This window comes from Gopherus flavomarginatus, chromosome 3 (assembly GCF_025201925.1).
Source record: "Gopherus flavomarginatus isolate rGopFla2 chromosome 3, rGopFla2.mat.asm, whole genome shotgun sequence".
Taxonomy (NCBI): Eukaryota; Metazoa; Chordata; order Testudines; family Testudinidae; genus Gopherus; species Gopherus flavomarginatus.
In genome coordinates, this window is record NC_066619.1 from 120827990 (window position 1) to 120842224 (window position 14235).

General features: G+C 48.2%; 1 protein-coding gene across 1 annotated transcript in view; it reads left to right on the forward strand.

Annotated features, from left to right (window-relative positions):
• Positions 1-9878: 9878 nt before the first annotated feature.
• Positions 9879-14235, forward strand: part of SVEP1 (sushi, von Willebrand factor type A, EGF and pentraxin domain containing 1) — a 180153-nt gene continuing 175796 nt past the window's right edge. Inside the window, exon 1 of the mRNA XM_050942935.1 lies at positions 9879-10173. The gene's annotated coding sequence lies outside the window, so the exon portion shown is untranslated. The remainder of the gene's footprint in view (positions 10174-14235) is intronic.

The window sequence follows — 14235 nt, forward strand, 5'->3', positions numbered from 1 at the left end:
GCACATCTTTCAAACAAGTGTAAATTCAGACAGAAATGGAGGGAGAGAGAAGACACACAAAACAAAAGGATCAAATTGACAAGTCTCCTGCCTTGAGAGGTACTAGTTTCTTTAAAATAATTTTCCAACTTTCGTATTAAACAAAACAAACTTTTAGCTTGATTTTAAATGTGGGCAGCATTGCTGACAAATGGACATGGAATCAAACACAGTTTATGTTCCTGTCCTATGTCTTCCCAACTTGTGACAGCTATCTGAGGAGTTGTCTCTCTTTCACAGGCTACATAGGAGTTTATATTGTACCTGGTATATCAGGCTACCTACAGACAGGAGAATGAGAGGACCAGACTTATAGCATGTAACTGTGGTTATGTCTACACTGCAATTGGGAGGTCTGATTGCAGCATGTGCAGGCATACCTGAACTAGCTTGGCATGGGCCAATTGTTTGAATATGTTCCCAGGGTCCCAAGCAGGCTTGAACTTGAGCAGCCAGCCCATGCTTCTACAGCTTCTGTGTTATTTTTAGCAAGCTCGGGTACATGTGTGTGCTGCAGTCACATCACCCAATTTGTTGAGTTGCTACTCTGATGACCAGGAGATTGCTGAGCGATGTTTGGTCACCGAGTTGATGGCATTTGTTGTGAATTCTCACTTAACAGTGAAGGCTGCATCTTCCACTCCAGAAAAAGGTTTGGAAAGCAGATTGGGCTAAACTAGACTTAAAAAATAAGCTCCTTGTGCCAGATCCCATGCAGAAGGTTCCTGGGTTTGACCTTTGGTCAACTCTGAACCAAATTCAAACCAACCATGGTAGATATCGCTATCTAATACACAAATGGAAAATCAAGGATTCCCCAGTGTGCCACCATGGTTCCCCGTGACAGACCATTGAGCATATCACTACCTACTGCCCAATGTATAAATATTAAGGAGGCATTACTGCAATAAATTCTGCTACTCCTGCTGTAGCCATTTGGCTCGATCAACTTCAGGTGAAACTGTAGGAGCAACTACAATTTCATTTGAAGAAAAGTTTGTCAAAAGTAACTCTGAAAGTGTTTCTGTTTGCCTGATATCTCCCTATCCTCCTCATCAGTGTTGCTTTGCTGACTGTCATCCTCTTGGCCAACATGTTGGGTCCGTCTAAACTGCACACTCCCTACAGCAGTGTGTAGATTATATACACTGCATAGCTCCCTAGCATGGGTATAACTCTGAGTGTAGCTGGTGAGATACTGCTTAGGCGAGTTGAGCTACACCTGGACACGTGGGGTTTGGACCCTATATGGCACCCTACATACCCAAGCAATGGCTACTACTTTTAGTGTGTCGTGTACTGCCGCCTACCAGGAGCCGAAGTCCTTCCCTGCCACAGGGAAAGACTGAGGCAGTGCAGAAAGGTTCTGGCAGCTCCCTGCTACTGGAACTTTTCCCCACCACATTGAAAGATTCTGGCAGCGGGGAAAGGCTTTGGCGGAGGCTCTGCCAGAGCGTTTCACTGAGGCATGTAACTACATGTGGATGCAGCCTGCTTTTCACTGTGCATGTAGCTGCACGTACCCTACAGCCTGCTGCCAGTGGTGTGCAATGGAGACATAGCCACTGAGAATTGAACAGGGGACCTGCGGAGCTAAAAACACAAGATAAAGAGTCAAACCTCCTTAGTCAGGGTCCATAATAACTCCTGTCTTCTGTGGATCAGCACAGACGAGGATTTGTAACACACATTGACCGGTGGGTTCCACTTTGCTTTGTTTCCAAAACAAATACATGAGGGAGACAATATGTTTTGACATGAATTTCATGCTTCTCCAAATGCATGTAACATATTTGGTACTTTTGTCACTTATGTCAGATGCTAAAATTTTAGCACCTATTTAAAAACAAATTTGAAAGTTACAGTCCTGGAAGTGGAGCCCTCTCCATCCACAGAGAACAGGTGCAGTGCTCTACCAGTGTGCTTCAAGCCTGATCTGGAAGGACTATCTCCAGACTATCTACTACAGAGTCAGAACGAAACTTGCTTTCCTTTGCCATTCAGGCCTTGGCCTCTGGTGAGAATTTCAGCAATAAAACCTGATTTCAGCAAAGCACTTTTAAGCATGTGGTTTATGTCCATCCCTATTCAGCAAAGCACTTAAGAGAGTTAAGTACAGTACTTTGAGTACAGCCCATAAATGTGGTTTGTTGAATCAGGGCATTAGCCCTGGTGGGAGTTGAGGGCTAACCCATAGCCTTTTTCTACATGTCCAATAATGCGCATTATGCAAGGTGTAGTAATAGCATACACAGGGATTGGTGTGCCCTTGCTGACAAGCATCACTTGATGTGAACTGAGGATGTGGCTTTCTCAGAGGGTTTCCCATGCTCCTTTGCTTCGCTGCTGAGCAGTATGAGTTCTGGGATTTTTCTGGCTGAACATCATGGAGACACATAGTGGAAGCCAGGCCTAGATCACATTTTTTACAAAATCACCATTATCTGCTTCCATCCAATACATCCTTTTTGGGTGGGCTAGGGCCATTTTTGAATTGCTGTTGGACAACACGGACCCAGCAATGTTCAGCGCCACTATACTGGCAACCTCAAACATGCAGGGGCTGCTTGGGCTATGTTTGAGCTCTGAGAGCTGGGTGGTTTCGGTCTGGGACATTGCCTGCTGCACCATTGTGTAGATGGCTTGGCAGCAACAGCTGCTCCTCTAGCAATGGGGGAACCAGAATACAGAAAGGGAAGAAGAGAAATCCAAGCAACTGACAGTAGACAGTTGGTTCCTGGAGCAGCTTCACAGCATGCGGTGCCACTTCTGGGCTTGGGAAACCAGTGCAGGTTTGGCATGAGATCGACTGACCATTGAGCCGTTGGCATGCAGACGTGGGATGCCGTGGAAAAGGTACCATTGCACCAGGTTTTAAAGTTTGGTAATTCTGAGGAGGTGATTGATGGCTTTGCATGCATGGGATTCCCCTACTGTACTGGGGCAACTGATCGAAGTCATATGCTTACTGTTCAGTTCCTCCCTCCCCAACACCAGGGTTCAGAATTCATAAACAGAAAGGGATGTTTCTCCACAGTGCTCCAACAGTTTGTAGACCACCATGGAAGGTTATGGACATCAATGCTGGTGGTCTGTAAGGGTCCATGATGCTAGGATTCTTTGGAACTGAGTTCTGTTTGAATTAATAGAGAAAGGTCTGTTTGCCCCCAGGAACACTGGATATTAATGGTGTAGACATTGCTCCAGTTATCCTGGGGGACCTGGCTTAACCTCTGCCTCCCTGATTAATGAAGCCATTCACAATCCTTTTGAACAGAAGGAAGAAACTGTCTAACTACTGCTTCCAAAGCTACAAAATGACAGTGGAGTGTGCATGTGACTGGTTGAAAGGGAGATGGACTGTTTGTGGAATAGGTTGGAAGCAGCAGAAAAAGACACCCCAAAGGTTATAGCAGCATATTGTGTTTGGCACAATATTTGAGAGAGAAAGAGAGAGAGTTTTAGCGATGGGTGGAAGACTGAGGTGCGGAGACTTGTTCAGCACTTTGAGCAGCCCACAAAGTGTCCAATACAAAATGCAAACAGCTGGGCAAGGTTGTCAGGGATGCCTAATCTGAATCTCAGGTCTGAAATTGGGCAGCTGTACATGCAGCTGTTAACCCATGGAGAGGAGACGAGGAAGTTTTTTGTGCTGTTCAGTGTTCTTTAATCGGTGGTGGAAGTGCAATGTCGTGGCAGTCCCTACTGCATCTTGTCTTTGCCTACATGTGTTTGTTAAAACCTTCTGAATTAGAGCAAATGTAAATATTTTCTGTTAAAAACTGTCAGCTCCTTCTGATCCTTTTAAAGGCTCTTATTTTTAAACAATCTATGATGTAAAAAGCAGAGAAACCTTTCAACTGAAATGAAAATGGCTTTGTTATGAAATGACATATTTAAAATAATCTACTCTCTAACCACAAAGAACTCTTCCATTAAGCCAGCAGTGAAACAAAATAGCAAAGTGCGGCACTGCAGGACACCATGCAAGGGGCCGGGGGGCCTGAAAGACAGGTGAGGTATGTCTTGTCTCTGCTCTGCCTCTTTTGGTTCTTGGGCATTCTGGTGCTTAGTGCTGAGACTGTCAAAGATACCAGGAGCAACAGAGGGCTCAAAAGAGCTGTGGTCCCAGGTACCACTGTTGTCAGTGCCCTGAGCTGGGCTCTGGGAGGGGAATGGCAGCCAGGAGTACAGCAGGGAGGAGGAGTCGTTCCCAGTACCGTGTATTGTCCAGGGGCTGCATAGTATGACTGGCTGCTGCCCTAAGAGTAACATGGGCTGCTACAGGGCACTTGGGCTTTGTAGTGCCTCCAGGAGCTGCCTCTGCATCTCCTTGTCTTTTTCCATACTGTCTTTGGCCATGGTGACGCTTTCCCTGGCAACTGCTGCACTGTCCTTTGCCACTGCAAGGATCTCCACAGACAGAGCCTCAGATTTCCCTCTGTCCTCAGAGATGGGCGCCACCTCTCCATATTTTGGAGGGGGTTTGGGGTCTTTGACCCCAAACATTTAATCACAAATCTTGTGTTTCCTCTCCCTTGGGTTTGCCAGCCACTTGGCCATTGATAAGGGCCCTGTCATTGAGGGTCTGGCCAGTGCAGGTGCTGCAGGGGTATATAAAAAATAACAAGCTGTTATTCATGTTCTTGGGAGGCTGATAGTTTTTTGTTTGGTTGGGTTTTTTGGACATGCATTTTTGGCTTTACCTCACTGAGATTCTTCCCAGTCTTGGGAAAGCTTTGAGATAAGTGGTGTGTGCCTTGGGATTTTTGTCTGCGCAGTATCTGCTGTGTGGCTTTGCCGTTGTGCCTGGGAGGTTGGGGGTGGAGATAGGGTTGGGAATTACATTCCCAGTCTGGCTTTGAAGTTTTGCTGTGCCTTGGAGATACTTGTATGGTGTTGGAGGGGTTAGCAGAGTTAATTGGGGGAAATCTAGGTAGTAATTCCTTTTACATCCCCTTTCAACTGTCCTCACTCTGAATGATAAACTGAGATTGGTGATTAGGAGACACAGAACAGCCTTATTCAGAAAGGCAAAGGGCAAACCAGCGAGATACACTGTGATACACCTATTTTCCCCAATACTAATTTCCCCCTACTGTTACTCACACCTTCTTGTCAACTATCTGAAATGGACCACTCTCATTACCACTTCAAAAGTTATCTTTCCTCCCTTGGTATCCTGCTGTTAAGGGAATTGTCTCATTAGACTGACCTCACACTTGGTAAGGCAACTCCCATCCTTTTATGTATTTATACCTGCTCCTGTATTTTCCACTTCATGCATCTGATGAAGTGAGTTCTAGCCCACGAAAGCTTATGCTCAAATAAATTTGTCAGTCTCTAAGGTGCCATAAGGACTCCTCATTGTTTTTGCTGATACAGACTAACGGGGCTACCACTCTGAAAACTGTGAAGTTCTTCTCCAAGGTGGTCCCCCCAGTATTGCAGGAGTAGAAGGGAGTTACCAGCTATGCCAGTGAGGAAGACCAGGCAGTTATTCCTCATGATCTTCAAACAAAAATTGAACAATTTCTCAGCATTAGATTTTGCTTTATCTCCCCTGCAGACATATTTAAATTGCAGAGAAAGACAGATAGAGGTCTGCAATGATTGCCTGAAGCACAGTGGCACCATCTGCAAGAACGCATGTTACAGGGCATTTATAGGAGCACTGTACTCTCTGTGGCTTTACGTGTAAAGTCAGAATGCTAATGTGATGTTCTGTACCTTGGGGAAACACCCTACTCCCCCATGTTCATCCTTATAATATGATTGTGTGGTATCCAATGCGAAGTTTTTCATGTCGGGTGTCTTTGGAAGGCTCATGATGTACTGAACATTGTTGTTATAGTAATGTTATAGGTTGTAATTTCATATATGTAGTTCTGAAGGTGAAAATGTGTCTTCATGGCTTAAAGCAAGCCCAGGCAAAAACTTTCCAGAAGCGGCGGGGGAGGGGGCGGGAAAGGCAGTTTACACCTCATCAAGGCATGTATGGGACAAACCCAGACCAGCCTCACAGGAACAAAGGACACTGGCCTAGGCAGCAACAAAGTGGAAGGTGATTAGGAACGGTCAACATGGATTCGCCAAGGGCAAGTCATTGACCAACCTGATTGCCTTCTATGATGAGCTAACTGGCTCTGCGGATATGGGGAAAGCAGTGGACGTGATATATCTTGACTTTAGCAAAGCTTTTGATATGGTCTCCCTCAGTATTCTTGCCAGCAAGTTAAAAAAGTATAGATTGGATGAATGGACTATAAGATGGATAGAAAGCTGGCTAGATCCTTGGGCTCAACGGGTAGTGATCAAGGGCTCAATGACTAGCTGGCAGCTAGTATCAAGCTGAGTATCCTAGGGGTTGGTCCTGGGGCCAGTTTTATTCAACATCTTTATTAATGATCTGGATGATGGGATGGATTGCACCCTCATCAAGGTCGCAGATGACACTAAGCTGGGGGGACAGGTAGATATGCTGGAGGGTAGGGATAGGGTCCAGAGTGACCTATACAAATTGGAGGATTGGGCCAAAAAACATCTGATGAGGTTCAACAAGGACAAGTTCAGAATTCTGCACTTAGGACAGAAGAATCCCACGCACTGTTACAGGAGTGGCAGCTGAGGGAAGATGAAAGGAAAAAAAGTACATAGGCATTTGCCTTCCCTGTTGAGGGCCTGAAAACTGTCAGTAGTCCAGGTGTTAGCATGAGATGGAGGCTAACTGTCCTGCTGAAGTCCTGCCATCTTGGAAAGGTATATGGCAAGGGGTGAAGCAGGAACAGATAGCATGGGCTGATGGGTGGAGGCAGGGACCTCAAAAAGGCTTCTATTTCAATCTGCCTCCAATGGCTGTGGGGCACTCAGAACAGAAGCTATCAAAGCAGTATAATAAAAATTTAAAAACCTTACATGTTGAGGTTTCCTCTATAGTGGCATTTCTCAAACTGGGATCTGAAAGGGTACTCCAGCAGGTCCATGGGCTCTGCTGATCAACTCTTCCCCCTCCCTCTCAGCAGGGCCTGGGGCTGAGCAGGGAACCTGGGGATCCATGAAAAAATTTAAATCAAAACGGGGGTCCTCAGATTGCTAAAGTTTGAGAACCGCTGCCTATAAGATCAGCCTCCTCAGTCCTAGTCTGGGAATTGTGGTTGGTTGCTGCAGGGCAGGAATCAGACTTGCCTTCTACTTCTACTCTCAGAGAGATCCTGGGCTTCTGGGGCACTGTCTTCACTGGCCTCCTTGTACTCATCCCTTGATGGATCTTGCTGCTCATCCTTGGGTGGGGAAGGCAGCCACAAGTGCCTGGGTTGGGTGTTCATGTAGTTGTGTAAAATCCTGTCCAGCTCCTTGAAAGATGCATCAATTGGGTATCCCCTGAGGGATTTTTTTTCCTGGTTGTCCCTTACTTTAATGTAGATGCTCCTGACCTGTTTGCTCTTTAGCCAGCACTGGTCAGCATCCCAGTTACAGTCCCGACCAGACATCTGTCTAGCAATGTACACAAAAGGTCTGTATTCCAGGGGCTCATGCCAAGAGCTTCCCGCACTAATGCTTCTTTCCAGACGGTGATAAGATCCAGGTTCTCAGCATGACTTGAAGTGGCTGTTTGAGGCACTTTGTAGGACTTCTGGAGTGTTAATACAGGTATTATAATAAACTGGAATGCAGGAGTGAATGGACAAAATCTGGCTGTGTGCCTGCTTATAAATGGGGGGGGGATATTTAGTCACCTTGACCTCTGAGTAGGGGAGGGCACACAGGTAAACAGACAGGTCAGTAACAGTCTCCTGCAAAGCAGTTGGGGGGGAGGGGAGAGGAAGCTGCTGGAAGACTGCCAAAGTAGTTTGCAGCATTGTGTACACACAAAAGATAGAACAGACTAACTCGCTTTGCAGCATAGTTCACTTTGAAAGAGAATGTCATAGTTTGTGATAAATGCAGAGTCCGTGCACTACAATGAATTTTGTTGTGTGTAGATAAGTCTTTTAAAAGTGGATTAACTCAAAAAGCTGCAGATTAACCACACCAAGTCTTTAGTGCCCATTGTGGGTTTTGATGAGGTGTGGACCTTTGCCTGTTAAAGCAAGTCAAGGAACACTGCTGGAAGCCAACACTTTTGGTATATAGCATGGTGTATGGCAAATGTCTGTCTGGTAGCTGTTACAGAGGTGGTTGTATTTCAGTGTTAAAGTGGTTGTATGTACAAACTGCAAGTTTGTGAAGCATTTTAGATTGAAAAACACTGTATGAATGGAAGAGTAACATATTTGCATGTATGGGGCACTTTCATTCCAAAAAGTTTTTCTAATCCAGTGATAACCTGTCAGTGCAGTCTCCCTTCCCATTTGCCAAATAATTTGTCCTGACCCAATCTCAGGAGTGCACCAGTGGCATCAATTTCCCACCAGTAGAGTCACCAGTGAAGGGACAATATTGCCACTAGAATACTGCAGTTGATAATGACTAAATTTAAATGAGGGAGTTGAGTAAATGCACCAGGTGCATGCTCATATTTAACTGCACCTAAGGGAAAGTGAAAAGGAGACTAAATAAATGAACCATGGATTCCAACAATCTATGGAAGCTCGTTGGATGTCGGAAAGGACAATACTCTGGCAGTGGTTTTAAAACTAATCTGTGCCTAGAGGTGCTCCCAAGAATGAAATATGTACAGTAGGGGTATTGGGTTTGGCAGGGGCAGTAGAGGGAGTCTCTAACAAACTGGTCAACAGACTAGAAAAGCTGCAGAATCCCTACAATCTATTATTGACTTCCTACTTGCCCCATGGGAATCTTTTTCACTTCAACTAGGTTAAGATGATGATCTGAAGGTATGGCCATCTAGGTATGTATATGGTCCTATCAGCCCTAGTATCATTAATGGAGTATTTATTCCCATAATATTGATGGGGAAACTGAGTTACAGACAGGTTTAAATGACTTGTTCAAGTTCACAGAGTAGCGGTAGCAGAGCCAGGAACTGGATTTAGGCGGTATAGGTTCAAATCCAGTAGCCAACCATCCATCTCTCACAACAAAACATTTTCTGAACGGGTGACCACATGCCTCATGCCTCTAAAGGGGAAGGCGTTCAGGGGGCCTGAAATTTGTTCCCTCCTCTCCCTCGAGCTGGGCGTCATTTCTCCACACCGTGTTTCCAATGAGCGTGGCACTCCTGGTCTCCGGATTCATCCCCCAGTGCCTGCCTGCGCCGCTGCACGCCAGACATACGGGATCAATCAGGGCTCTCGGTGCCGCTGTGTTTGCTCGGGGAATGCGGACGGGCTGAGCGCGCTGGGGGCTCTGGTGCCCTGGAATCCAGTCAGCAACAACTGGAGCGCAGGGGAGGGGAGAGACCGGAGAAGAGCCGCCGATCTCGCCTGCCCCCTTCCCTTCCAGCCCGCGGTAGGCGGCGAGAGGCAGCCAGCGAGCACCGCCGGGGGACCCGTCGCTTTGCAGCCGCGAGTGCCAGCGACGGGGGCTGCCGCGCGTCCTGCTGTGAATGGGGCAGAGCGCAGGGAGCTGATCCCCGGCCAGGGCGCGGCGGCCGGAGCTGAGCGCGGAGTCTCCGCCGGCGCAGGGGCGAGGGGCTGCGCTCTGCCCGGGCCGGGGGCCCGGACCATGTGGCCCCTGCTGGCTCTCTGCTGCTGGGGGGGCCTGGCGCTGGGCTGGGCGGGCGCTCAGCAGCCCCCGCTCAACTTCACCGCCCTCGCCCTGGCCGCCTCGCGGGTGGCCCTGCCGCCGCCGCCGCCGCCGCCGGACACCACGGCCGCCAAGGTGGAGAGGCTGGGCCGCTCCTTCAAGCGCCAGGTGCGGCGGCTGCGGGAGCGCAGCGGGCGGCTGGAGCTGGTCTTCCTGGTGGACGAGTCCTCGAGCGTGGGGCCTGCCAACTTCCTCAGCGAGCTGCGCTTCGTCAAGAAGCTGCTCTCCGACTTCCCCGTGGTGCCGGCCGCCACGCGCGTGGCCATCGTCACCTTCTCCTCCAGGAGCAACGTGGTGCCGCGCGTGGACTACATCTCCCAGCGCCGGGCGCGCCAGCACAAGTGCGCGCTGCTGAGCCGCGAGATCCCGGCCATCGCCTACCGCGGCGGCGGCACCTACACCAAGGGCGCCTTCCAGCAGGCGGCGGTAAGGGGCGGGGCGGGGCGCGCGCGGCACCGGGCACCCACCCCCTGGGCGCACAGCCCCTGATCACCCACCCCCTGGGCACCCGCCTACCGGGCACATAGCCACTGGGCACCCACTCCCTGGGCGTACAGCCACGGGGCACCCACGTACCGGACACCCACGCCCGCCACCGGGCACCCACCCCCTAGGCGCACAGCCACTGGGCACCCACCCATCCAGGCACCCACCCCCTGAGCGCACAGCCACTGATCACCCACCCCCTGGGCACCCGCCTACCGGGCACATAGCCACTGGGCACCCACTCCCTGGGCGTACAGCCAGCCACGGGGCACCCACCTACCGGACACCCACCCCCGCCACCGGGCACCCACCCCCTAGGCGCACAGCCACTGGGCACCCACCCATCCAGGCACCCACCCCCTGAACGCACAGCCACTGAGCAGCCATCCCCTGGGCACCCGCCTACTGGGCACATAGCCACTGGGCACCCACTCCCTGGGCGTACAGCCACGGGGCACCCACCTACCAGACACCCACCCCCGCCACCGGGCACCCACCCCCTAGGCGCACAGCCACTGGGCACCCACCCATCCAGGCACCCACCCCCTGAGCGCACAGCCACTGAGCAGCCATCCCCTGGGCACCCGCCTACTGGGCACATAGCCACTGGGCACCCACTCCCTGGGCGTACAGCCACGGGGCACCCACCCCCTGGGCTCACAGCCACTGGGCACACACCCATTCAGGCACCCACCCCCTGAACGCACAGCCACTGAGCAGCCATCCCCTGGGCACCCGCCTACCGGACACATAGCCACTGGGCACCCACCCAATGGGCACACAGCGACTGGGCACCCACCTACCCAGCACCCACCCCCTGGGTGCTCAGCCACTGGGCACCCACCTACCAGGCACCCGCTCACCTAGGTGCACAGCCACTGGGCACACACCTACCAGGCACCCACTCCATGAGTGCACAGCCACTCAGCTCCCACCTACCGGGCACCCACTCACCTAGGCGCACAGCCACTGGGCACCCCCATACCAGGCACCCACCTCCTGGGCGCACAGCCACTCCCTGGGCGCATAGCTACTGGGCACCCACCTACTAGGCACCCACTCACCGGGGCGCGCACCCACTTCCTGGGCGCACAGCCAGCAGGCACACACCTACCTGTGTGCACCCCCACTAGACACACCTATATCCACCCATTTGGGCACATATCTTCTGGGCACACCCACCTTCAGTGTGTACACACCTGCACACACTGCAAACAGTATATTCAATATAAACTCATTGGAGGTTGTATATACACAAATACATTATGCATATCCACACCCTAGGAAATCTACAAAACCTACCGTCACTTAACATAGGTACATGTTTTCATCCTCACAAGATGCTGTTCATGTGTTGTTATACATCGAACTAATTTATTCTTACGTAAAGTATAACTTGTTCATATAATACGTCATGTTTGTAATCTATTTAAAATGTTATGGATGAAATCTTTGGCCCACCGAAGTGAATGGCAGAACTCTCATGGACTTCAGTAGGGCTAGGCTTTCCCGTCTCTGTGCGCACACGAGTGAATATGGGTGATATATATACCCACAATGACAGTAATTCTGCACTCATTTAGGACTAATGACTATGTGGTTTGCACAGGTATGAATGTCTCTGTGTGTATAAACTCATTGATTTTAAGCAAATGCATTCATTTGTGTAAGGGGTTCATAGACGATACTGCAAAATAAATAATACAATATATTGTGTAAATAATATCCATAATTACATATATCTACATATGTATATTAATATTTACACATACATCTATCTGATTTTCGGTTTAAGTACGTAGCATGAGTAAAATTTTCAAAAGCACCTAACTGAGCACCTTAGGCTTCTAAGTTCCATTTAGGATGTGACTTCGGCATCTAAGGCTAGGTCTACGCTGGGGCGGGGAGTCGACCTAAGATTCGCAACGTCAGCTATGGAAATAGCGAATAGTGTAGCTGAAGTCGGCGTATTTTAAGTCGATTTACCTGGCCGTGAGGACGGCAGCGAGTCGACCGCTGCCGCTCCCTCGTCGACACCGCTTCCACCTCTCACGCGCGGTGGAGTTCCGGAGTCGACGGCAGAGTGATCGGGGATCAGTTTTATTGCGTCTACACTAGACGCGATAAATCGATCCCCAGTAGATGGATCACTACCCGCCGATCTGGTGGGTAATGTAGACATACCCTAAGGATACATCTATACTGGAAAAAAAAATCCCCCCGAGCAGTGAGTCTCAGAGTCCAAGTCAACTGACTCACTCTACAGAGTGAAAAATAGCTATGTGGACATTCCCTCTTGGGCTGGTTCCCGAGATCTGAGACCCTACTACCTCGCCGGGCACCCACCTAATGGGCACACACCCACGCATACAGCCACCAGGCTCACACCTACTGGACACCCATCTGTATGCACAAACGCACACTCACCCATACACCCACAGTGTGTTTTTGTTTGTTTTGCAGTGTAGAAGTATGCTAAGTGCCTAAGTTGTCTAAGTTACTTTTGAAAATGGGACTTGGATGCTCTGAAGACTTTATCCTATACCCATATCTGTCTACATACACAAAGCAAAACATATTTATATACTGTATGTAGGTAAATATTTTAATTATTGAAGAACAGGTAAGACTTAATAGCTACTCTATTTCCTGCACCTGAGTTTTTGACAGATTCTCTAAATACATCATATGCATTCTGTAGTTATACAGAATTCTTAGTGATTTCAGTAGGAGTTTTGCTTTAATAGGAAATGAATAAGGATTTGACCCAGTGTGGGGCTCAGGACTGACAGGTTAAATTATTCCCTTCTCCTGCTCCTCATATTTGATAACAGAATATGATGTTCACTTTCTAGTGTGCCTTAGTGTTGTATATGGAAATCACACTTAAAGACAAATCCGTACAGTAATTCTGTGGTTGTGAAATTAAGCTGTTATAGGCTCAATATCGTGAGAATTTTCTAAAAAGTTTAAAGAATTAATCTTGAAGTAATTGTGTTAAAAAACAAAATTTAAGTATGTTACAACTCCATAGAAATCATGTAGTAAGTTTTCCTTGACGTGTAATCCTGACTAAATCTACTTTTAAAAACAAGCAAGGTTAGACGTAGATGATTTAGTTGTACAAGCACAGCTAAATAATGTATCCCATGGACCCAATAGTACTGCTGTCACCTATAGTTTCTTTATTGGAATTTGATAAACAACTTGGGAAGTATCACTTCGTGTTCTGGCTGTGTGCTGAGAAGGAATGACATTACTACTTGTTCACTGAATTAGTAGCTTGCCCTCTCTCAGTTGAAAAAGGAGGCTCTGCGCTGAGGTCCTGTATTGTACGTCTTCTCTCTGTAAGACAAATTACAACGTTGGGAACACGCTCCTTTCTAAGAACTTGAAAAAGATGACTTTACTATGTTTAGAATACCACACTAAAGTGAACTTAGCAAAATACACATCAGTGTAACAATCAGGCTTTTTTTTTCTTCCTCTGAACTATTGTGCTCCTGTTCTCTATTTTTAACTGCTTTTTCTTATAGCTATGATTTTTTTTCTTTCTTTTTTTCAACTTGTTGGCCCTATTTCTTCTGTTCCCAATAAGTTTAATAAAAATGAACTCCAGAATCCTCATCTTCTTTTCCAATTTGCAGAGTATATTAAACAAATAAAACCAAGAGCCCTTGAAATAATTAATGAGTCCCAGGTAAACCATTCCAGGCTCCCAGTAATAGTTACAAGTCATGTGCGGTATTATGTGTAAATACTTCAGATTAGAAGATAAATGAACCATGGCATGACATAATTATCACTAACTTCACTTGTCTGCCCCAACAAGAAAGTAACTGAAGCATTGCTTTAGAATCCCCTGTAAGGATTGCTGCATCTTTTAATATACTGTATCGTGTGTAATGCTGCATCCACAGGTGCTGACTCTTCCTCATACAAAAAGTGAAAGGGTTCTCTTCCGCTCTTTGTGGAGGGATCCTTGGAAGATGGTTACTGCAG